Raw genomic sequence first — 23,896 nt, 5'->3', positions numbered from 1 at the left:
TTGTTAATATCCTGTGAACAACGATAATTTGTGTTGTGCTCTATTATGCCAAACTGTATGGCGAATCCAAGGGGCCCGTCAGGGTAAGTCGCACTTATATTGCAAGGCCACCAATTAGCTTTGTAGCAAGAAAATAAGGTAAGTGCACTTTGAGATATATATAGTACGCCCTAAGCTAGAACGTGTCAGCGCAGTTGCCTCACGATATTTGTTAAAAAGAACAAAAAGAGCCGAACCTAGGAGTAACACGGTGCCTGAACGGTGCCGCTCTAACATTCAAACGGCTGCAAAATACAGCTGCTGCTGAGTGAGAGGGAGTGTTTTTACTGAAATTTTGTGACCGATTGTGGTCAATGTTTCCGGAATTTCGGAAGAATGTGGGAGGTTTTAAATAAAGGACGGAGTCATGATGAGGCCTAAGAGACTGTTAATAGAAGCCTGGTAGCATGTTGACAAAGTCTAGAAACATGCTTCTAATCAATGTAGGTGGCCAATTGTTGGTGCAATGTGGCTAGGGTGTCTGAAGAAGAGGCTAGTAAATTCTCAATAGGATTGAATTGAGTTGAATTGAATTTTTCCACAAATAATGGGTCCTGGAAAGGATGAAGAGCTAAAAGCTGTTTCGACAGCTTGACTACGCCCATGACCCCCTCTACAAGGCAGCATTGGTGTACAGCAACAGGTAGTGTCCATGACATCAAGAAATGCGAAGGACAATGAATTATACGGTAGCCTAAGGGCAATTGATGAATAAATTTACAGCATATGATTTCAATATGTGTGTAATAACTTTTTCTATAGTTGTGAACACATGACAATGCAAACAAAAGAAGTTAAAACAGCAGAATATAAAGAATATAAAGATAGGATGTTTCTAGATAATTTGCGAACATGCGTCAATTAATGTTAACAGGAAGTCTAACTAAAACAGTTTCTAAACAGTCGGTACGAAGCTGACAGGCCGCCTATGACCACACTTCAATTTAATGAACGTTAATACGAGGTCTAAAGGAAAGTGCTTCTTGACACTTTGTAGGAAGTTGACAGACAGCCTATGACCAAGATTGAAAATAATGTTGGTGGACAATATCTTCTAGGATGTTCCTAGGGATTTGTTAGGAAGCCTAAAGCCCGTTGGAACAAGTTCTATTAACTGCTGGTATCCTTTAGTAACAGTAGTCTAAAGACTGTCTAAAAAATGTTGGTAGAGATTTTTATAAGTGCTGCAGAGCTAAACTACCACCTGTGCCACATCGCAAACATAAATACTGAACATTCTATTACATCCGCTGGTCAACCAGCAGGCACCGCAGACATCATCATCTTATCAGTATGTGAAACAAGGCCACTTTAAGATATTGGGAAATTACAAAAATATGAAATTTCAATAATTTCAAGTATTAGGTCCCGGATCCGAACTCCATTTCCAATTATATATCTTAAGAGTCACATATATCCCCACAATCTGGCAAGTACTAACAAGTAAAGTGAGGCTATAAATACTCACCTTGCCTTATAGCGAGCGCTTTCCGGGTAATCCAACAACAGGGACTCACTCGTTGACGCTGCACATTCTCTTCAGCGCGCCTTACTGGAACATACAGGATCTATTTCCGAAGATAGTTAACATTCGTCCAGCTTATATGGGGCGGAACTGCTTGCGTGGCGCCGCGTACGAACAATTTCAAAATCAATTGACCACTGATCCGGAAGCATATGGTAAAATGGCAAAGGTTTCGCGTTAGCGGTCTCGCGCGCCACCGCGTGTTTTGCGACACTGCTCGCCTGCTGCTATCTCCGAGCCGACGCGGCAGGCAACGGGCCGTCGGCAGCTCTGCTCTATAGACGTTGCATGCAGCACGCGTGCTGCTCGTAAGCCAGGCACAGACGTTGATGACGCGGCCTGCGAGGTTCCGTTTTTGCCGCGGCGCGCGGCCGCCAGCTGGCACGCAGCCCACACGCCAAGCTGATGCGGCTAGGAAGGAGCGGAGGAGACGTGCGTCTAGTACGCTTTCAGAAACGGGCTTCCTTCCGAGCGGGCTTCAAATTCCTTCGAATTTGTCTACTCGCTAGACGCGCACGTAATTTTTTAAAGGACGACCCAATAGTGCAGTTATGAAACAAATAAATTAATTGCCTAGAAACGTGTCATCGCTGTCTGATTGCCAATATGTCCCTTTGCTGAGCGAAAAATTGCTGCCGGAGGCCCCGCTGCTTCTTCTCAACTTGAACCGCTAGCGCCATAACGGACGCGCTTACGTAATCTAAACGTGACCTTCTCTTATACCGCTCTCTGTGAATCAGCCAGTTCTGACGTCACATGAGAGGTATACCATAATGCGGAATACGTGACGCCACATCCATTTCCAATTTCCGTCATTTTGTCGATTACAAACATTCTGTTCTTAGTACGAGTGGGAAATTCGCTGTTGCAGAAGTCTAACATTTTAGTATAGCTATACTTAATTTTTTGTTTTTGTTTTAGCGTCCCTTTGGGATCGCAGATGACACGTATGCACAATCATAGATAGATATAGCGCGCATCTCAAAGAGGTAAATAGACAAGGAAATGGAATTACAATACCGCCTTGTCACCCGAAGCACACAATATCCCGGCTCACTAAATTCGCCTACACCAATGCATCTCAATCTTCTAGCCATTGATGTCACATGACTTGACAAGCGGCCACTCAAATTTCACTGTGTTTTACATAGCGAAATTTAGACAACAATTGATTCTGCGTAATAAACTGGGTCAACTGGCAGTTTGCTCATGTGATGATTGCCAAGCAAGACGATGTTATCGTAATTATTATTTCATTACATTAAATATGCACTCGAAAGAACACTATGTTCTTTCAAAATTAGTTTGTTCTGATTGCACTCCATTTTATTTGGGGCATCTAGGTTTACATTTCCAGGGCACGTCCCTTGCGGTTCATATATACGGAAAAGGTTATTATCGGATGAGCCTTCACACTGCATCGAATTACTGACAATCCCAGTCACAAATTTATGTCGCCAATATTGCTTCGATTTCATCGCTACTGAATTTTAGGAAGCCGCTTCTTACCGGTACGTTGTCACGTAGTGCCTGTCAAATTGTTTTAGTTTTTATGAGCGCCTCGAACAGGGCACCTACAATGGTACCAATGTATGCAATAATACAAGTGGACCGAGTCTACTCATTCGAGGTCTACCGGTATTCAAGTGTGGTAGTTCCTGAAGTTCATTTGCAAAAGATAGCAAATCTGACCTGAGAAAACACGGGGAAGGCGGTAGATGGAAATTGAAGACAATGAGCAAAACGAGAACAATGTAAATGCAGCGGCCAACGTTTCGACAAGTGGACTTGTATTATTCAAGGCGAGATATGCTTTCCGCAGCACAGTATATATATGTAGGGTTCCTCTGAAGGAGAGCGGGGGCAAGGTGGGTGGATGGATGCAGGAAAGACAGATGTCTTATCGGCGATGCCATAGAACTGGGAATAAAGGAGTGCTGCGCACGACGCTGGCGACACGGCTAGTCACACAGTCAGTCACGTGTGTCAACGGCGTGCACAGCACATCTCTGTTATCTGCTTCGCTGGAAGTCGTGGGCTATCGTGTCTCTGAAAGAGATGATAGAAGGAGCGGCAGAAAAGGGTGTTCGTGAGAAAAAAATTTTTAAATTACTGAATTGGAATAAATATATGAATACAAAAAAGGAAAGAAAGGGAGACAAAAAAGCCACCAAGCAGCAAAACTGTGGTTGCCCATAGCTTGAAATTTAGCATAAAGAATAGATTCCCTTTCAAATGTTTGTGTCTATTGGTTGCAATGTCTTGAACGTATGGATGACGTATGATTCTCTGTACTTTCTGTCTCGTTCAGAACGGAAATTTGACTGTAAGAACTCGAGTTTAAGTTCATAAAAGTTTAAATTAAATCATGGGGCTTTACGTGCCAAAACCACTTTCTGATTATGAGGTACGCCGTAGTGGAGGACTCCGGAAATTTTGACAACTTGAGGTTCTTTAACGTGCACATGAATCTAAGTACACGGGTGTTTTCGCATTTCGTGACCACCGAAATGCGGCCGCCGTGGCCGGGATTCAATCCCGCGACCTCGTGCTCAGCAGTCCAACACCATAGCCACTGAGCAACCACGGCGGGTTTCATGAAAGTTGTGACCTGGGTGGTTCATATACTCAGCGACGACTATGGGAAGCTTTTCAGCTATGTCCGGGCGATGTTCGTTTAATCTGACGCTCATTGATCATGGAGTTTCACTGACATATTGTTGCTTACAGAAGGAACATTCAAGCATAAAATCACATCCAAACTTGTACAAGTAAAGCACGTTTTCACTTCATGTGTATAACCATGTGCGGTGCTTCTAATTTTAATGTCAGTTTGAAGGTGCTGCAGCTTCTACACCTGGGGCGAGAACACGCTTTTATTACGGTTGAATGGTGTCGGCTGACTTTTGTGAGCACTAGCACGTCTTTAAAGATTCTGTAGCGGTGATAGATAACCCTTGGTACATCTGCAAACATTTTTCACCGATGATCGTTAATTGATAATATTGGGCAGTATTTTTGCAGAATATTTTTTTATGTTTGCGAAGGCATCACAATATTTTCTCATAAAGGCTGGCGGTCACTCAGATTCCGGTGCACGCTCTCTCTTATTTAACTCCGATTGTCTCTCCAATCTTGGCGCTACGTCAGAAGTTGTGTCGCGAGTAACTTGTGGATAGTTTTTTGCTAGCGTCCTTTTCAGGTAATTTAAGTGGTGGAGATAATCATTGTCTTTGCTGCGGAATCTTCTTATTCGTTGCACTTGTCCAACAGAAATTCTGTGCGTGCAGTATCGCGGGTAATGACTATTGTAGTCTAAATATTGCTGGTTATCTGTAGGCTTCTGGTAATGTGTAGTTCTCAGTTTTAACGCGACAGCGTTAAGGAGCTTATGCCGCAGAAAAGCCGGTGGCGTCGGCGGCGTTGGCCGTAGGGCAATTCCGTAAGACAGTTCATAAATAAAAACAACTTGCAAGATGGGCTAGGTGGGAATCGAACCAGGGTCTCCAGAATGTTTGACGGAGACGCTACCACTCAGCCATGAGTTCGATGGTTCAAAGAGGGACAAGAGCGCCTCTAGTGAATGCGATGTTGCATTAGAAACGTGCCGTAGGAAGTTATACTGCTTTGTATATCGGTAATTATGAGCATGTAAATTACACAAGTCGCCGTTACACGAGTACCAAAGTACTTTTCCGATACATTTTTTCTGCGCTTGGCGCACACGCAGAACCATCTTGCGGCAAACACAAGACCTCCTCCTCGCAATGTACGGTGCTGCATCGACAGGTGGCGCGCCACTCGCCTACTTCTGCCCTTCGTCTCGTTTGAGCGCATTCGTACCGTGCGCGGACCGCTGCGAGGATGCCCCAATATCCTTGCGTTTATTAAGTTTTCTCGCTCTCTCCCCTTCCAATTTCCAGCGTGCGTCACTCGAACCCTCATATTTAGGCGACGCGGCTCCTCTGCGGTGCAGGTGCAGCGTCCGATGCGGGACGCCTCTGAAGTTATCGCCGCGCGGTAGCGCGTCTGGCGGGAAATCTTCCCTTGCGATGTGTGCCGTGCTGCTGGCGAGGAGTCATGCCTCTGCATGGTGCTCCAAAGCGAGATAGAGGACCGTCCGATCGCGGCGTCAGCCCATGATCGCGTCCGCCTTCATGACGCGTAGCGGCCCGGCTGTCAGTGCAATCACGAGGTTTGACTCGCGTAGATCGTTTCTCCCTCCGAGACACCGAGTTCTTTGGTGCGTTCCGCTTGCTCAGGCGCACGTTCCGTTGCCGCGCCGAACGCTGCGTTGCTCGGAGCTCACCGCGTGATTGGTGAATGAGTGGGAGGTGGGAACGAGGTGCGATAAGGCTATCGCGTTCCACTCTTGAAGGTGAAGCTTAAGCGTGCTCCAATTTTTCCGTTTCCTATCTAGACCGTCGTGTCGATGAAGTTGATTCCACTAGGAGAGTGATGAGCAGTAAATTTAATAGTCGCATGAAATCGATTGAAATGGCTGATTAAGTCGGTTAACGCGCCTATGCCGTGTTCCCATATTATAAATATGTCGTCAATGTAACGCAGATAGGTGTGGGTTTTTAAAGGGTAGGATTTCAATAGCTCTGCTTTAAGCTATGCCATGAAAATGTTTGCGTACGCGGTAGCGAAGGGTGTTCCCATGCTAGTGCGGAAAGTTTGCAAGTAGCGAAGAGAGTTGAATTCAAAATAGTTCAGAAACTGACCTAAGGATGTACACTTCAGGAGCGTGCTCCTTGGCAATGACTGCAAGGAATTTCGACACGGCTCCAATTATTTCACTCATGGGCATGTTAGTGTTAAGGACAGGAACATCCAAAGTGAATAGAATATCGCGGTAGGAAAGAATTTGGTTGGCATTGATGCCGTCGATAATTCGAAGGAAGTGCGACGTGTCTTGAACAAAACATGGGAGGGTGGCGGGGTTGTTTGGACAGGTGATGATTTAAGAATTTAGATAGTAACTCGGTAGCTGTGTCTGTATTAGATACCATAGGCGTACCTTGGATTTCGGCTGTAAATATTTCTTATACGAGAACCTTGTGTATTTTAGGAAGAACATAAAAGTGACGTGCTTCTTTGGTCATGGGCATCATGAAACGATATTCAGGTTGCGTGATTTGTTCCCTGGACAGGAGCTGCGCGATTGTGCTTTGCGCAATATTGATGAAGTCCGAAATGCGGTGTCGTTGCTTAGTTGTTTGGAGGCCTCATTTTTGTGCTTTTCAATAGTCTATATTACGATACTGCCGCCTTTGTCTGCTGGTTTTCATACAATGTCACTTCTTCCCGCGAGTTCAAGGATTTGGCGCTGAGCGGGGGACAAATTTTTGCGTTTTCGGCAATGCTGCGCTGGCTCTAGAACTATCTTTGACATTAGCATTGTATATAAATCCGTCTGGCCACTGTTCGGCTTCCGGCATCCATGGGCTAGGTGGTCTAAGGAAGCTTCTATCCTGTTTTACTACGTTTGGCCCATCTAAATAGACCTCCCTGATGCGCATGCGTCTTGAAAACTATCTTACGTCTTTCTGGAGTTCGTATTCGTTCACTGTGTTGTTATTGCGACAAAACATTAGAGTTCGTTTCAGGAATTCAACTCCATCGAGGCTTAGACCCTGGAATATATCTACTGCGTTTCGGCAGTGCTCCGGATGCTCGCTTGTAGCACTATCGGGGGAGCTATGTGCTGTAGGGGTTACATTAGTTTGCTTGGCTGGATTGGCAGCTCTAATACTTCTGTGTTGGTATTTATCTAATAATTTTTCTTCCCTATATTTGACGAATTGTCCAAGTTGTATTTTTTTTCGATTCAGATAAATTTATACTGTGGAGCTTGTTAGTAATTATCGTAAGTTGTTCCTTGCGGTCTTCTTCAAAAATATCAAATAAAGAAAGCAATGGATTTTCTAGGACAGCATTCCACTTCAATAATTGCCTGGAGGGTAAAGAGCGGAGAGCACATCTAACCTTACCTCGGAGACTTTTTGGAATTTTACTCTGCTTATTGCAGCTAGTGTAAGTCTTTAGGGCAAATCTGTAATTTGTTTGGGGGCGACTTTTTGGGATTGAAGGAACGGGCGAGATCTGTTGTTACGTAGGCCATCCGTAGTACGTGGTAGCCATTTTTGGTTGGTTCGGGCTGTCTTCTGGGGCAAATATCTTCAGGTGGTGTCTTTTTACGCGTTATTTTCTCGTGACAGGCACCCATGTCTGTCCTTGTACCCATGTGTATCTGTGTCCGGTTATTGGAGTATATAGCTGTTTGCGTGGAGGCTGCGCGGGTTGTTCTGGGCTTCCGTATGACCGGGTGTTGTTGAGGGGTTGTTGGTACCGCGTCCACCGTCTCTGTAGATACTTCTTGGCCTCTAGCTTTGATGGAACGTGCGTCGTGCGTGCTGGTAATGAAGATTCCAGGCGTGTGTTTCTGCGTTGCAGCTAACTGGGATTGATACATTGCTGTTCTTGTTGGCTGCGTCGATTTAAATGAGTTCCTGAACGTGTACTTGATGTTTTATGATTTGTTGAATTGATGATTTGTCTCTCTCACCCTGCTGCCTTTCATTTCACATCATTCTAGCTGGCGGACGAGTCAAATGAATTAATATTGGAAACGGCATTTGAAAATTATATTAAAAAGTAATTAAAAATTATATGAGAAATTCTTTATTAGCAATTTCTTATCTGTTTTTTGTACGAGTGAATTTACTGCTCTAAAGTCTATAGCGAATGCAATGATCACCAAAGTGCCCCGCGAATAGCCGTTCGTGGCACTTTGCGTGTATTCACGGGCTTCTTTCACGCTTGGGAGAGCACTTTTATGTATCATGTATTGAGCAACAGAAAGCTGTATGGGGGTTTTTCATGTCGCCCTACGATCCTTTAATTGAAACTTTTCATGTAATTGTATTTGAGAAGTTGATTAATTAATACTAATGATTTCATTAGGCATAATGAAAATAATAATTTGAGTACATTCAAGTGACGGCAAACAACGTTACCTTGGTTCTGTCCAGCTAAATGGCATTCGCATACCCTTCAACTCTGGGCATATCAATAAAGATATCTTTAAGCTAGAGTTAGCTAGGACACCCTATATATGCACGGATAAACGTGAGCCCACACAAACTATTTCTGGTATTTGCCGGTATAAGTATGTCGGTGCATATGGAGGTGTACGCCTCATAAGGCACGGCATAGCAGGTTTAATACCTATGAAACCGCACGAAATGAGGTGAGGGCAAAATGAAGAGGATGCTGCGCACTCAGATTGCGCTGTACGCGTAAAATGAGGCATAAAGACTACATAAAATGTACGAATAACAATAATAACATCAAAAAGTTAGCGTCAAGCAAGTCTATTTTTCATTGCGGTAATATCAATTATTATCGTGAAGTAACAATGGAATATGAGTGTGGATTATTGCACGAGGAGCTCAACTCAGTCATCAAACGATATCCTAACATTGTGATTTTTTTGCGCTGCTTTGATCTAATCTTGTCCAGAAAAAAAAATAAATACAAATTTTTAAATCCAGGCAAATACGAGCTACAAGCTGTAGGATACGAATGCAGCTACAGCGCAGAAAAACTCAGAAATTGGTTCACAGGGTGCGCAAGGGTCTTCATATGTAGTGTACTGGAAAACAAAACGAAAAACAGTATAAAGGAGGGCGCTGTAATACCGTAAGTACACACATTGTAGAATTTAGTCGGTCGTTATGACATCAGAGTTTTTTTTCTGCACCCAACGAACTTTCATGTGTGTGTACAAAGGTGGGCAGCAAGCCGTTGTCAGAAAAGTCGAATAAACCAGATTCAACCAGTGGTTCGATTTCTTAAATGTAGTTTTTCCGTGGTCACTCTAACGTGTGTTCGCGTGTGCGTAGGCCAGACTGGTCGTTATCTCAGTACCCGTTTTTCGGGACACGAGCGGTCACCTCAAAATAGCATGCGTCCGTATTGAGAGACCACAGTTCAATGTCCGGTTGCTTGTTGTGATTCAATGACAGCACAATACTTCCACACCACAGTAATCAGCAAATTACGGAAGTTATCCAGACCCTTCACATCGCCGGATATAAGAACATCTGTATACGCCAGCGTTGTGTCATGGTGCACGATAAATAACTACTTTTTCTTTTCTGGAAGGCTTGCATGCACTTTGACGCGTTATTAGAACCTAAATGGAAGGCTATGGTTTTGTAGGTCTTTTTTTTCCATTTATATGAAGTGTTTTTTTTTTCTTTCTATCGCTTGGTTTTGTGCTGTCATACCTATTTAGGACTGCGTTTTCCAAAATAAATATTAGTTGTGAGTGCAGCGTTTGTGTCGTCTCCTCCTTTCTTTTACTGTTCGTTCTGTGCGCTGCCCTGCTCAGTATTAAGTATGATATCCTTAATATTTCCTGTTAATGAAGTAGTCTAAACAACTTGATATTTGTTTAATAGAAGGATGTGCCAACATTTCATAAGCGTACGTACGGAATACCCACCCGTTCAAAACATACGTTGTACAGAGAGCAAGACAGCTGTCCAGAACACGCCATGCGTGCGCTGTAGACCGCTCGGGCGACATTTTCCTGTAACAGCTGACGCGAGACTGGCTCGATGGCAGCGTGCGCGGCTGGATTTACGATATGCCACGTCTCGTCTCGCCCTGACAGTGACTGAATGCTGGGGCAGCTGCCTTCGCCTTCAGGCATTCTGTCTGCGGTACGGCGCAGCAAAACGGAAACAACGATCACACCGTTGGACGTGCGATATGCACGTGGCACATTCGCAAGGTTTGGAATTCAGCTGCAGACACGAGAACGTCGGGCAGGTGGTACTGCTGAGTCTTAGCGAAAGAGCCCCATTGTTGGGAAATTCTCGCCCCGACGGTGGAACACGGTGCTCGTTCGGCACTTTGTTTACATTGAGATTGAGTGCTCTGACTCTCCGTGCACTCTTGCATTGCGCGTGTTGAGCGCAGTTAAGTTCAGCAATTTTGTTTGGTTTCGTTCGCAGAACCGAGCAGCCACTCACTATTAAGGCGTTTATTTCTATACCGCTTAAGAACCAGAATTGGTGTTGATTTTTCTTTTCCTATGCAGTGTCACCACCACAAATGCCGTGAAATGCGATGCTTCCCACGAATAATAAGCCCCGACCCCGGACACAGCGTACGCTCAACACGCGAAGACTTCTTGGCGTGTGGCAGTTATTGGCTGCGCTGTCATTCTATGTGCCGCGGGCATGTTTTGTACGTCGGGCCTGTTCTACGTCTCCTTCATGGAGGCGTTCGGCGTCAGCCGCGGAGCTGGTTCATGGCCAGTCAGCGCAATGGCCGTGACATTTGCGTAAGTGTCACATTAGGTGTAGTTATAACTATCTTTGCTTTTTAATGTCCCGTTTCGCAGCCATAGGCACTGTAACGCTACCTGAAGTACGAATTTCCGACAGTTTTTTTTGTGTGTGAGAACTTTAGAAAAAATTGGTTAAGTCGTTTGTTCGAACAAGCAGGGTGCTGCTATTTGCAGCTGAATTTGTTTAAGGTGTCAAGAGAAAAGTGGTATGCCCTTTCAACTTCTGTCCCCGTGAGCGAAATTGTACCCTGATATTCGGAAGGAAGTGACTTACTGAATTAGAAAGAAAGAAAAAAAATTTACGCATGTGTACTGTGTGTTAATTTGCTCTCGCGTTTTTAGCGACGTACGCTGTCATTCTGCTGGAAGTTTCTTCGGTGGATCAAAACAGGTTTTACATTTCAGGTTTGTGAATTTCTTCCATATTTTCAGATATATCTCGTACCCTCTCTTCAAAAGTAGAAATATAAGTTTAGCTTCCCGCCCCCGAAAGGAAATAGTTGCCAAAAAAAAAGAAAAGGCTATTGAAGCACGCAATGCGGAGGACCGTTTTCATGGGCACCGTGTTTTCACAGCATTGAAACTACGTAGCCAGCGGAATGATGGCGATATCGATGGTTACGTCTGTCGCTGCCAAATAACGACTCCGAAAGTATAAATGAAGCTCGGCTCTATTCTAATGGTATTCACACGTGCTCAACCTTTCACTTTGTTGGCTCGTAAGAGACGGTCAATTGAAAACTCCTACAAAAAACTCCTACAAACTCCTACAAATTTTAGTTTTTTGTTTTCCTCTTTTTTCGAGCGTTGCCTTGCTGCCAATTACATCTAATTGAGGCAGCACACATGGGCACGTTGAAAAGAGTTTCAAATTTATTGCTCTAATTTTTATGCGTTTCTTTAGCAAAATTCTTTGTAGCAGCATCCATCACTAATTGGCCTCAAATTTGCAACTACTTACACTTCCTAAAACATTCTTTAAAGAATGCGCAACACGGATGCTCTCAAAGTACACACTTCGAAATCTTGCCCCTGCCTCCCTGGCGCGATGCCTCACACTTGCAAAAACAAAACGGAAACGTCACCATGTCGGTACACATTTGAATTCAGAAGAAATTACCAACAGACAAAGTGAAGCGCCAGTGTTTGTATCCTTCGCTTCGGCCCTTGTCTGTTGGGCTTCTATATGAAGGTCATGCTCGTAGTCGCTAAGCTACTACGACTTTCTTCTGCCCCTGTTCCTCCTCTTGATACCTATAACAAGGCTCGGTGAAGCCCTTCTTTACCTACCGCCATTGGTACAAAGTACTTTTAAGAAGCACTGGGACTAGCAGCACTGGCTCAACAGCTTATTCTCGTACATATCTGACACTCGCTGAAGTTCTCGCACAGAGCACGTACGTTGACATCTGCATGCATCACTTGCACACGCGTCTTCAATATACTGTGGAGGCCTAGGAGCATGATGAGGTCGTATTGTACGCCTCGCGTGCTTTCTACTGGTAGATATCTGATTGCATATGTCTCTAAAAGCAACTTGTTTTGTATGGTACGCTGGAGGATGCCTTAGGAAAAATAGGATCCTAAAAATCTTTCAAAACATGTTCTACCGCTTCCGGTTTCTTTCAATGTAAGCACTCATTCGACCAAAGTACGAATAAGCCTTTCACTTAATGCCATTTTTTGAAAGATTGCAACTATATGGCTAATAAAATATTGTATCGATGGTATATCTAGCATAACTTTAACTCTTGTAAGTGCATTTTTTCCCTGACCTCAACTCCATATTGAGCAATACATGGGTAAAAGAAGCATGGTATCAGTAATGTTCTTGCAGAACTCCTTTTTATTTACTGTGCTTAAGTATACCATAGAAAACCGGGCATTCAGTATTCGATAGGTGACGACTACTGCCAGTTGGCATGCTTTGACAGGACCACTCAGTGCGCCTCATGACGACACCACAATCACTGGGAGAATAACACATAAGCGTGTGTGCATCGCAGTAAGGAGATATCTGTCCTGCTGAACCTTCAAGAAAAAAAATCAAAACTGAACTTATCTCAAAACATGTGAGAGACCAAGTACCGTATCCTTAACGGAACAGATTGCACAAGCTTGTTTTGTACCAACTGGATGCTCAAGTAAATACAGAAAAGACGCCGAAATGTTATTCTACATTGACTCCTGATAAATGCAACATGCTCATTAGGTGCGAAACTTTAGAGAAAAGAAAAATATTAGATATTGCAGACCTGGCCACACAGACAAACCCCGACTTGACACCCGTTAGCTTTCTTTATTTGCTCATATTCTATGCTCGTTCCACATTGTGTCTTGATAACAGTGAAGGGGCCGTCTAAAGTACTGACTAGGCAGCCGGGAGCACAGTAATATCATGAAATATTTCGGCTTATCATACAAATTTCCGAGCCAGACACTACTACATTTCTCCCGGTTTATCTTCTATCCTTTCTGTACAAAATAGTTTTCAACTACTGATACAACATGGCAAATGCTGCCTTTGAGCAAAACAAAGCGATATCATTTGCATGCTCGAAGACCGTCACGTGGGCCAATTGTAGTACGCTGCCAGTTATCTGAACACTGTTTAGGTCAACATGCTCCAAGATATGCACCCAAAAGGATGGGCGTGTTTGGGAAACCCTGGCAATCAGATGAAGGCACATTGGCAGTACCTGACACCTCAACATTACCAATGACAGGCGTACAAGTATTTGCAAAAGACAATTTTACATTTTCGATAATGACGCGATCGCCTTTTGTATGATCAAGCATAGTGAAAGAAATTTAATGGGATAGGTGACCAACTGCCTCTTGAATGCGAAATTGCAACAAACAACCCGATCCACAAGAGCGTCACAACATTCACAACTGGTACGATCGGGACCACGTACAGACAACGGACAGTGAAGCGAAGGATGGATGGATGGCATCGAGGAAATTAACTGTTGTTAAAAGTGAATGTAGAAAATAATCAAGAAAAGGGAAATGAAAATGGACAACAAGACAACTTGTTGCCAATGGGAGGCGAACCCACAAACTCCGCATTGCGTGTGCGTTGCGCAACCAACTTTCCTGCGGCGACGGCTGTCAATTCTTCCACTAACTGGGGTACTTATGGTTACTATATCTAGCCCTACGAGTATTAGCCAGTCCCAGTCAGAGCCATGGAGGTCGGATGTGGCGGATGGGGGACATCCTTTTCGGATGCCCCACATCAGGCACATAGTAGGGAGTTGCAGATAGGCACCGTTACATATTCAGAACCTTTATCAAGCCAACAATCTTTGGGAGAGAGCTTTTGCCAGTTCCTACCTCGAGGATCAGCAATGGCTACTGCGAGCACCTAGGAGGCGGCCCGAGCTCAAGGCGTTGTCGAAACAGGGCGCTTCTCCAAAGCTTCGTTTATGTAATAAACATGTTTATTCTCTCGCTTGTCGCACATTGAGTGGCACGCACTGAGTGGCCCAAGTTGGCGAGAGGGTCACTGAAAAGCGGCACATAACTCGTTCATTCATGGCGCAGCTCGCTAAAGCGTTGGCGTAACAGTCATTCGTTGAAAGCGGCACATACCAGTTAGAACTGTCAACAGAGTAATTCAAGCCTGTCGAAACAAGGCTCGCAACAAAGATGCTGCGCAGAGAAGGCAACCCTGAGCCACAACGTCAAATGAGGACTTAAAATCCGTAGCAGTTGCTCTCCATGAGCGGGAAGAGATTGCGATGGTTCATTCCTTTGGGTGTAAGCTATTCTACGATCCGACAAAGACTTCTGTTGGTCTGCACAGTCGTGTCACCACCAAAATGCCGTTTCTGTCAGCCCAAAACAAGATAGCTCCCCTGTGGTGTGCGAATTACCAGCGAAGCTGGACTGTCCGCGATTAGAAGAGGGTAGTGTTTTCTGGCGAATGAATCTTCTCAACTCGATGTGTCAACAGAAGAATGCGTGGCGACTTAAGGGCAATCGGTACAGCCACAAGAATTTCAAGCATGTGGTAGCAACTGGTAGCACCGCTCTGACTGTGTGGGACGCAATCTCATTTCAAGCCAGACGAGTGTCTAAACTTCTTGACGCTTGTAGAGTCAACTGGCTTAAATGGCCGCAAATGAGAGCTTATCTCAATATAAGTGAGAATGTGCGGGGACTCATGAAGTTTAACTTGTCAAGGCGCTGGCTCAGTACCGTGGATGCTTATTCAATCTGGGAAGCAATTCACGATGCATGGGTGCGTCTACAGTTAGACAACGCGATCGTTGAAGCTTTACATGATTCTCTGCCTTCCAGGATGGAGTGTCTCATACAGTACATCAGAAACATGACCCGTTACAGGGACACCACTACTACAAGAAGTTGACGTCGGGTAATCTTCTGTCGGGCATGTTGGTGCTTGCCAAGAACTGTGCTTGTGGTCTCCATTGAGTACATTTTTAGTAGCAAAACAAGTGCTCACATCTTTTATTATTCAATGCATCTCTGTTGGTCATCTTAAAAAACATGGGTGCGTATTTCTTTTCCATAAGCGATGCGTGGTTAAATGGTACCATAAACTGTCCCTTTTATAATCACTAATATTATTCGTTTGCACTCACTTATAGACCGTACAATAGTTTGTCCATTACATGAGCTACTCTTGCATCCAGAGACAGGGAGCCGGCGAGGTCGTAATATTATTTGTGTTCTAAGAGCCTTAATGTTTACTAAACAGCAGTGGAAAAGCGCCTTTTTACTCTGCCATGCTTGCAGGTTTAAACCGTAGCTTACTCTCTTATTATGTTTTATTTTATCGCAATTCAACCTGCTTCCTATCGAAGGTGCTGCTATATGGAATAAGCAAAATGACCGCTTTGAACTTTCGTGATCGGTCTTAATGCAGCGCATTTTTTGGCTGCACCAAATTTTTAAAAACTATTTATGGCCGGTAGCACAATTCTAATCCTTGATCTAAATTACTCGATCAGGCGGCCATTACTTCTACGAGAAATCAAATTATTTATATGGATAATTACCATTATCACGTTCAATAAATCTTTGATAATTATGATTACGGCCCCTATTTCAATCTATGTATAATAGCCGATGAGTTAGGAACCAATTCTCGCACTGCACCAGGTTCGAAACAATAATTTTAAATGTGTCCAGCGAAATGCATTGCGTTCCAGCTACTTTTTAAGGAAACAGTGTTTTATTCATTCAACCACAAAAGTAACTGGGCCACCAATGGATTTCCTGGGATACATTGAAAATGAGTATCTCGAAACTGGTGCAGTGCTGAGAATTCGTTCGCAGTGAATAGGCCTTGCGAACTCATTGACCATAATTCGTTGATAGAAATAGTGGCCGTAATGTTAATAAGTAAAGCTCCATTAAAGGAATTGCGGTAATTATTTATTTAGTATATTGATTTATCGCAGAAGTAATGGCCGCCTGATCGAGTAATTTAGATCAAGGATTATAGTTGTCCTATCTGCCACAGACAATTCTGAAAGATTTGATGCGGTTGAAGAAAAACACACTCTGTATATCTGTACGGCGCACCTTTACAGAATCACAGAACACGAGAGACAGATATAACACATCAACGCAGCCTCAGCTACCATCGCAATTCTTGTCGATAACTCCCGAAGGTGCGATAGCACGATCATTCTGTCAGTTTCGAGCAAAAACCCTTATGTCCGGTTTTCTGCCATAACAATATAAAGTGATAAAAAAGTAAAACTGGATGAAATGCTACCGGAAATACAAGGAATGGCACTGCTGTCTACTTTTCGTTTCACATCTCGCCGCGGCAGCGCGCCACAGCTGGGCTTCGAGGCTATGTACCACACGCTCGCGTATCATCATCATCATCATCAGCCTAGTTACGCCCACTGCAGGGCAAAGGCCTCTCCCATACTTCTCCAACTACCCCGGTCATGTACTAATTGTCGCCATGTTGTCCCTGCAAACGTCTTAATGTCATCCGCCCATCTAACTTTCTGCCGCCCCCTACTACGCTTCCCTTCCCTTGGGATCCAGTCCGTCACACTTAATGACCATCGGTTATCTTCCCTCCTCATTACATGTCCGGCCCATGCCCATATCTTTTTCTTGATTTCAACTAAGATGTCATTTACCCGCGTTTGTTCCCTCACCCAATCTGCTATTTTCTTATCCCTTAACGTTACACCTATCATTCTTATTTCCATAGCTCGTTGCGTCGTCCTCAATTTCAGCAGAACTCATTTCGTAAGCCTCCAGGTTTCTGCCCCGTAGGTGAGTACTGGTAAGACACAGCTGTTATACACTTTCCTCTTCAGGGATAGTGGCAACCTGCTGTTCATGATTTGAGAATGGCTGCCAACGCACACCAGCCCATTATTATTCTTCTGATTATTGCAGTCTCATGACCCGGTTCCGTGGTCACTACCTGCCCTAAGTAGACGCATTCCCATACCACTTCCAGTGCTTCGCTACCTATCGTAAACTGTTGTTCCCTTCCGAGACGGTTAAACATTACTTTAGTTGGAGAGATCGTATCAGCGTGTCTGACGCCTTTCTTTATGGAGGACTACGGTTGCTGTGGAGCCGCTACAGATATATTTCGCTAATTTTGCATACGGCTCATCGACACCCTGATTCCGCAATGCCTTCATGGCTGCTGAGGTTTCGAGTGAATCAAACGCTTTCTCATAATCAATGAAAGCTATATATAAGGGCTAGTTATCTTCCGCACATTTCACTATCACCTGATTGATAGTGTGAATACGGTCTATTGTTCAGTAGCATTAACGGAATCCCGCCTGGTCTTTTGGTTGACAGAAGTTTAAAGTGTCCTTGATTCTATTTACAATTACCTTAGTAAACACTTTGTAGGCAACGGACAGTAAGCTGATCCGTCTATAATTTTTCAAGTCTTTGCCGTCCCCTTTCTTATGGATTAGGATTTGTTAGCATTCTTCCAAGATTCCGGTACGCTCGAGGTAATGAGGCATTGCGTATACAGGGTGGCCAGTTTTTCTAGAACAACCTGCCCACCATCCTTCAACAAATTTGCTGTTACCTGGTCCTCCCCAGCTGCCTTCCCCTTATGCATAGCTCCCAAGTCTTTCTTTACTTCTTCCGGCGTTACTTGTAGGATTTAAAATTCCTCTGGACTATTTCCCATTTCATTGTCATCGTGGGTGCCCCTGGTACTGTATAAATCTCTATAGATCTCCTCAGCTACTTGAACTATCTCATCCATATTAATAATGACATTGCCGGCTTTGTCTCTTAACGTATAAATCTGATTCTTGCCTATTCCTAGTTTCTTCTTCACTGCTTTTAGGCTTCCTCCGTTCCTGAGAGCATGTTCAATTCTATCCATGTTGTACTTTCTCATGTCAGCTGTCTTATGCTTGTTGATAACCCTCGAAAGTTCTGCCAGTTATATTCTAGCTGTAGGGTTAGAGGCTTTCATACAATGGCGTGTCGTGATCAGATATTTCGTCTCCTGCGATAGCTTACTGGTATCCTGTCTAACGGAGTTACCATCGACTTCTACTGCACACTCCTTAGTGATGCCCGTAAGATTGTCGTTCATTGCTTCAACACTAAGGTCCTCTTCCTGAGTGAAAGCCGAATACCTGTTGTGTAGCTTGATCCGGAATTCCTCTGTTTTCCCTCTTACCGCTAACACAGTGATCGGCTTCTTATGTACCAGTTTCTTCCGTTCCCTCCTCAAGTCTAGGCTAATTGTTGTTCTTACCATCCTATGGTCACTGCAGCGCACCTTGCCTAGCACATCCACATCTTGTATGATGCCAGGGTTAGAACAGAGTACCAGGTCTATTTCATTTCTAGTCTCGCCATTCGGGCTCCTCCATGCCCACTTTCGGCTATCCCGCTTGCGGAAGAAGGCATTAATTATCCGCGTATTATTCTGTTCTGCAAACTCTACTAATAACTATCCCCTACTATTCCTAGAGCATGTCATATTCCTCCACTGAGTTGTCTCCAGCGTGCTTCTTGCCTACCCTGGCATTGAAGTCATCCATCAGTATAGTGTATTTTGTTTGGACTTTTACCCATCGCCGATTGCACGTCTTTATAGAAGCTTTCGACTTCCTGGTCATCATGCCTGGATGTAGGGGTTGAGACCTGTACGACCTTCAATTTGTACCTCTTATTATGCTTCACAAAACCTGCCACAGTCTTGTTAAAGCTATAATATTCCTGTATTTTACCAGCTATATCCTTAATAACCCGGAATCCGACTCCTAGTTCTCGTCTCTCCGCTAAGCCCCGGTAGCACAGGACGTGTCCGCTTTTTAGCACTGTATATGCTTCTTTTGGCCTCCTAGCTTCACAGATCCCTACTATATCCCATTTACTGCCCTCTAATTCCTCCAACAGCACTGCAAAACTCGCCTCACTAGGCATGGTCCTAGCGTTAAACGTTGCCAGCTTCAGATTCCAATGGCGGCCTGTTCGGACCCACGTATTTTCAGCACCCTCTGCTGCATCACCAGGCTGACTGCCGCCATGATAAGTTGCTTCGCAGCCGCTGGGGACTGAGGGCCCGTGTTTGATTGTTGTATTCAAATAGGAGGTTGTGGCCGAGTACTGCACCAGGGTGGCTAATCCAGCTCTGGTGAGGTAATGCGTTACCGGTTCTGGTCACCGGGATCAGGCCGCACTCCGGGCTTGTTTATACAATTTTATCAACACGCTAATTTTTTTAATCCGGTGAAAAATTGCGGGTCACCGCGATTGCAACCACGGTCCTCTTGCACGCGAGGTGGATACTCTACCTCTACGCCGCCGCTGCACCTTAGTGTGTAATGATAGTGATAATTTTGATAGAATAGACAGTGTAATGATGTTTATTTAAAGGTGAGAAGCAGCAGATAAACATCACCCTAGCCGCAAAGAACAGCCCGCGCTCTCTTGCAAATTACAGCATCGGTCGTCGGCGTTGTTTCTGAACTGCTATCGGAAACACGAGGCGCGTCTGCCTCATTACACTGGCCCCGGGTGTGAAACGGAGCTATCCTGGCGATTCAGCTAGCAGAGAAGTTGAGGGGGTCGAAATAAGGCTTAGACGGCTAGCATGCACTGTCTCAGGATCTCGATAACGAAGGTCTGGTGATTGTGTGACGGGTACAACGATATAGCTCACAGGAGAGAAGGTGTTGATGATCCGGTACGTACCGCGGCACCGCGCAAGTAGTTTAGAGGAAAGGCCAAGCATGTGAGGCGGTATGCATATCCAAATCACGGAACCAGCAGGGAATATGGGCGTGGCCTGTTGACTGTCGCGTCTCGTCTTCTTACGCTCCTGATCCTCACTGGTCAACGAAGAAACAGCTGGCGGCAATCTTCAGCGTATCGGGCGACTTCTGAAATAGTTGTGCACTCGGAAGCGTCAGGTCAGTAGGGGCAGGATAGTATCCAGAGGACACGAAAGCTCATGCCCATACCAGAGAAAAAAGGTGAAAAACCGGCGATCGCTTCTGCGGCGGTATTATAAGCGAAAATAATGAACAGGAGTACGGTGTCGTGATTGGTGTGGTCGGACGAGACTTGCACACTCAAGATGTCGCCCAGTGTTCGGTTGAAGTGCTCCGTGAGACCGTTTGTTTGGGGGTGCTACGTGGTCGACTTCCGGTGAATAATCTGGCTCTCGCGAAGGAGAGATTGTGTCGCTTCTGACAGGAAGACGCGACCCCTATCACTGAGTAGTTCTCGAGGAGTACCGAGGCGCAAAGACAAAGTTGTGAAGAATGAACATCGCAACGTCGCGCGCGGTGGCGGCCGGAGGAGCCGCGGTCTCGGCGTAGCGCTTTAGGTGATCGATGCTAACACTAATACAGTGGTTTTCACATCCGCTTTACGGGAGCAGCCCATAGAGGGTCGATGCTCACGCGGTCGAGTGGTCAAGCAGGGCACCTTAGCGGCTGTAGTGGGCCCGTAGGGCGCAGTGCGGTAGTTTTGCTTTGTTGGAAGGTGGTGTACGATGCAACTTAGTGCAGCACAAACCGATACATTCCACGCCAGTAATAACGTTGCCACAGCCTTGTGAAGGTATTTAGGGCACCGGCTTGAGCGCTTTGAGGGTGGGCAAGGAAGTACGCTCACATATCGGATCGCATGTTACGAGGCATAGCCAGAAGCCATTTCCGACCATCAGGCATATAGTTGCGGCAGTAGAGGGTGTTGTCTCGCCCGACAAAGTGGGCTGCTTGACGCCGTAGCGTCCGCGCTGAAGGAACGACCGATGCAGCGGCAAGGTAGTCGAGCAGCAGGGCAAGCGATGTGTCCTTGCGTTGCTTGGAGGGCATGTCAATAGCGGTCAGTAGTGACGGGTCTGATGTCGGCGAAGGAACCGAAAGAGAAGGCACATCAGGTGTCATCCGGGAGCGTGTGACTAGGTCAGGGTCGGAATGCTTTCGATCAGAGCGATATACGACACGAATGTCATATTCTTGCAGGGGAAGCGCCCTACGACCGAGGTGGCCCGACGGTTCTTCAAGGAGAAGAGCCAACAAACGGTCAGTGATGATCAGTAATGATGCTGAAAGAACGGCCGTAGAGATAAGGACGAAACTTGCCCAATGCGCAAGTGATGGCTAAGCATTCTTTCTCTGTAACGGAGTAATTCATCTCAGCTTTTTTGAAGGTACGGCTGGCCTTAGCCACCACGTATTCTTCATTCGTGGCTTTTCGTTGGGCCAAGACCGCATCAAAGCCGACACCACTGGCGTCGGTGTTAATTTCTGTCAGCCCAGTTGGGTCGCAATGGCGAAGAATCGGCGAGGAAATCAGCGACTCGCGTAACTTGTCAAAGGCTTCATCGCAAGCTGATGACCATGCGGGAATGCCCTTGCTTGCGGTAAGCAGCTTCGTCGAGGGTGCGATAATAAATGTGAAGTTCCGCACGAAGCGTCGAAGAGCACAGACCTATGAAATTTCGCAGGGCTTTGATAGATGTGGGCTTCGGAAACTCGGCCTCTGCGTGGAGCTTGTCGGAATCAGGAAGAATTCCGCCTTTCGAGACTACATGATCCAAGGCAGTTAATTTTCAGGCAACGAAATGGCACTTCTCGATATTGAGCTGTGGGCCAGCTGAAGTGATACAGGTCAGGATGTCTTGCAGACTGGCAAGATGTCTCGGAAAATCCTAGAGAAAACAATGATGACATCCACGTAGCATAAACAAGCCTCATCATGCACTCGAAGGTAGTGGGAGCACTGCAAAGCCTGAAAGGCATAGCGTTATACTCGTACAGGCCATCAGGAGTGATGAAAGCTGTCTTTGGGCGGTCAGCCTCAGGCATGGGAATCTGCGAATAGCCAGAGTGGAGATCTAAAGCCGAGAAGTATTCGGCACCTTGCAGACAGTCGAGAGCATCGTCGATCCAAGGCAGTGGACAGACGTCTTTTCTTGTAATCCTGTTTAGGCGGCGATAACCGATACAAAGCCGAATGGTGCAATCTTTTTTGCGCACTAGAAGGACAGGTGACGACCAAAGGCTTTGAGATGGCTGATTGACACCGCGCTGCAGCATGTCATTCACTTGTTCCATGGTAACTCGGTGCTCTTCTGCGGAAACGCGATACGCACGCTGTCGCAATGGGGCATGGGAACCGGTGTTGATAGTATGAGAGACACTTGTCGTGTGACCCAAGGATTGTTCGTTGCAGTCCTACGAAGAAACGAATTTGTTCAGTAGAGAGGCGGCGAAAGGTCTGGGGGGATGGTGGGCTCGAAAACTGCTGAAGGCGGTTTTGATGAGACGGAATGAGGCGCCATCGTGAGCATCAAAATCTTCAATACACGTGACAGCTTGCACAAATCCTAAGGTCTCACCGCGCAGTATGGTCACTGCGGATTACTGAGGGGTATGAAAGCGCATTCAGATCTAACAGTGAGGACGGTGAACCTAAGAAATAAGCCCTTGCGGTGAGCAAGCATGTCAGATGCCGTAAACGCCAGAGTTGAGTCTGGCACGGCAGTTCACGACAAGGTCACAAGCACCGATGTCTCCGGAGGTAGATCAGTATCATGATCAATGAAGACTTTGTGAACACTTAGGACGGCGCCGACCGATAGCGAGTCACGTAGCGGCGAAAGGGCCACTTGCGCCCGAGAACAAGGTGATGGCACTATCACGTGACAAGAAGTCCCACCCGAGGATGAGAGCATGAGAACAGGAGGGCAACACAAAAAGTTCGGTGATGTACAAAACGTCTTGGTTGACTACAGGGGCGGTGCATACAGCTGTAGGATGAATGCGTTGGGCGCTACCAGTGCAGAGTACCATGCCAGATGGAGAAATCGTGACTTTTTTCAGGTTGCGACGACGATTTTCATGAATGACGGTAACGGCAGGCCTGGTATCGATAAGCGCATGGGCGGATGTTCCCTCGACATGTACGTCAGTGACATTCTGTAGTGACTAGCGCAGCTTCGAGGGAACTGCGCTAGTCAGTTTCCCTCGTCAGTAGGATGCCGATGACGCATAGGTCACAGCGACCGTCGAGGTGGAGAAGGAAAACGGTGACTGTCTGAACGACGGTCGCGATCAATGTGCTTCACCGGCGAGTCAGCGGCATCTTGGCAGTGTATCCCGGCGGCATGTTGTAGCGCGGAAAGAAACTGGTCGAAGGCGTCACGGTGTGAGGACATCTTACAACTACAAAAGCGCGCAACGTCAGCAGCAATGCCGCAGGCAAAGCAAGTAGGCCTGTTGTCTGCCGTGCGCGTGACTGTGAGCGCTTAAACGTTCATAGGAGGAGGGCCAGCCTTCGACGGCATCTTCTCCGGTCCCGCAAAATACGGCTCGGTCGCGCTGACGGAAAACGCCGGTGCAAGCGACAGGGGCAGCCATAGGCACAGTCGGTACGTAGGTCGCAGCAGTCATGGTGTCGGTGGGTAACGTACGATTGTGGGGTTCCAGGGTGACTTTAGGGATTCCAGC

General features: G+C 45.8%; 1 protein-coding gene across 2 annotated transcripts in view; it reads right to left on the bottom strand.

The window, feature by feature from the left end:
- The window catches only part of LOC135904257 (uncharacterized), an 82,360-nt gene that overhangs the window by 34,775 nt on the left and 23,689 nt on the right, over positions 1–23,896 (bottom strand). The window contains exon 1 of one of the 2 annotated variants that reach the window (XM_065434878.1): positions 1,508–1,872. The exons of the other annotated variant lie outside the window; for it this stretch is intronic. The gene's annotated coding sequence lies outside the window, so the exon portion shown is untranslated. Of the gene's footprint in view, positions 1–1,507; positions 1,873–23,896 lie in introns of those variants that run through there. 2 annotated transcript variants of the gene reach the window in all.

Source organism: Dermacentor albipictus, chromosome 2 (assembly GCF_038994185.2).
Source record: "Dermacentor albipictus isolate Rhodes 1998 colony chromosome 2, USDA_Dalb.pri_finalv2, whole genome shotgun sequence".
Lineage (NCBI taxonomy): Eukaryota > Metazoa > Arthropoda > Arachnida > Ixodida > Ixodidae > Dermacentor > Dermacentor albipictus.
Note: the sequence above shows the minus strand (reverse complement) of the source record. Positions and strands in the feature narration are given on the sequence as shown.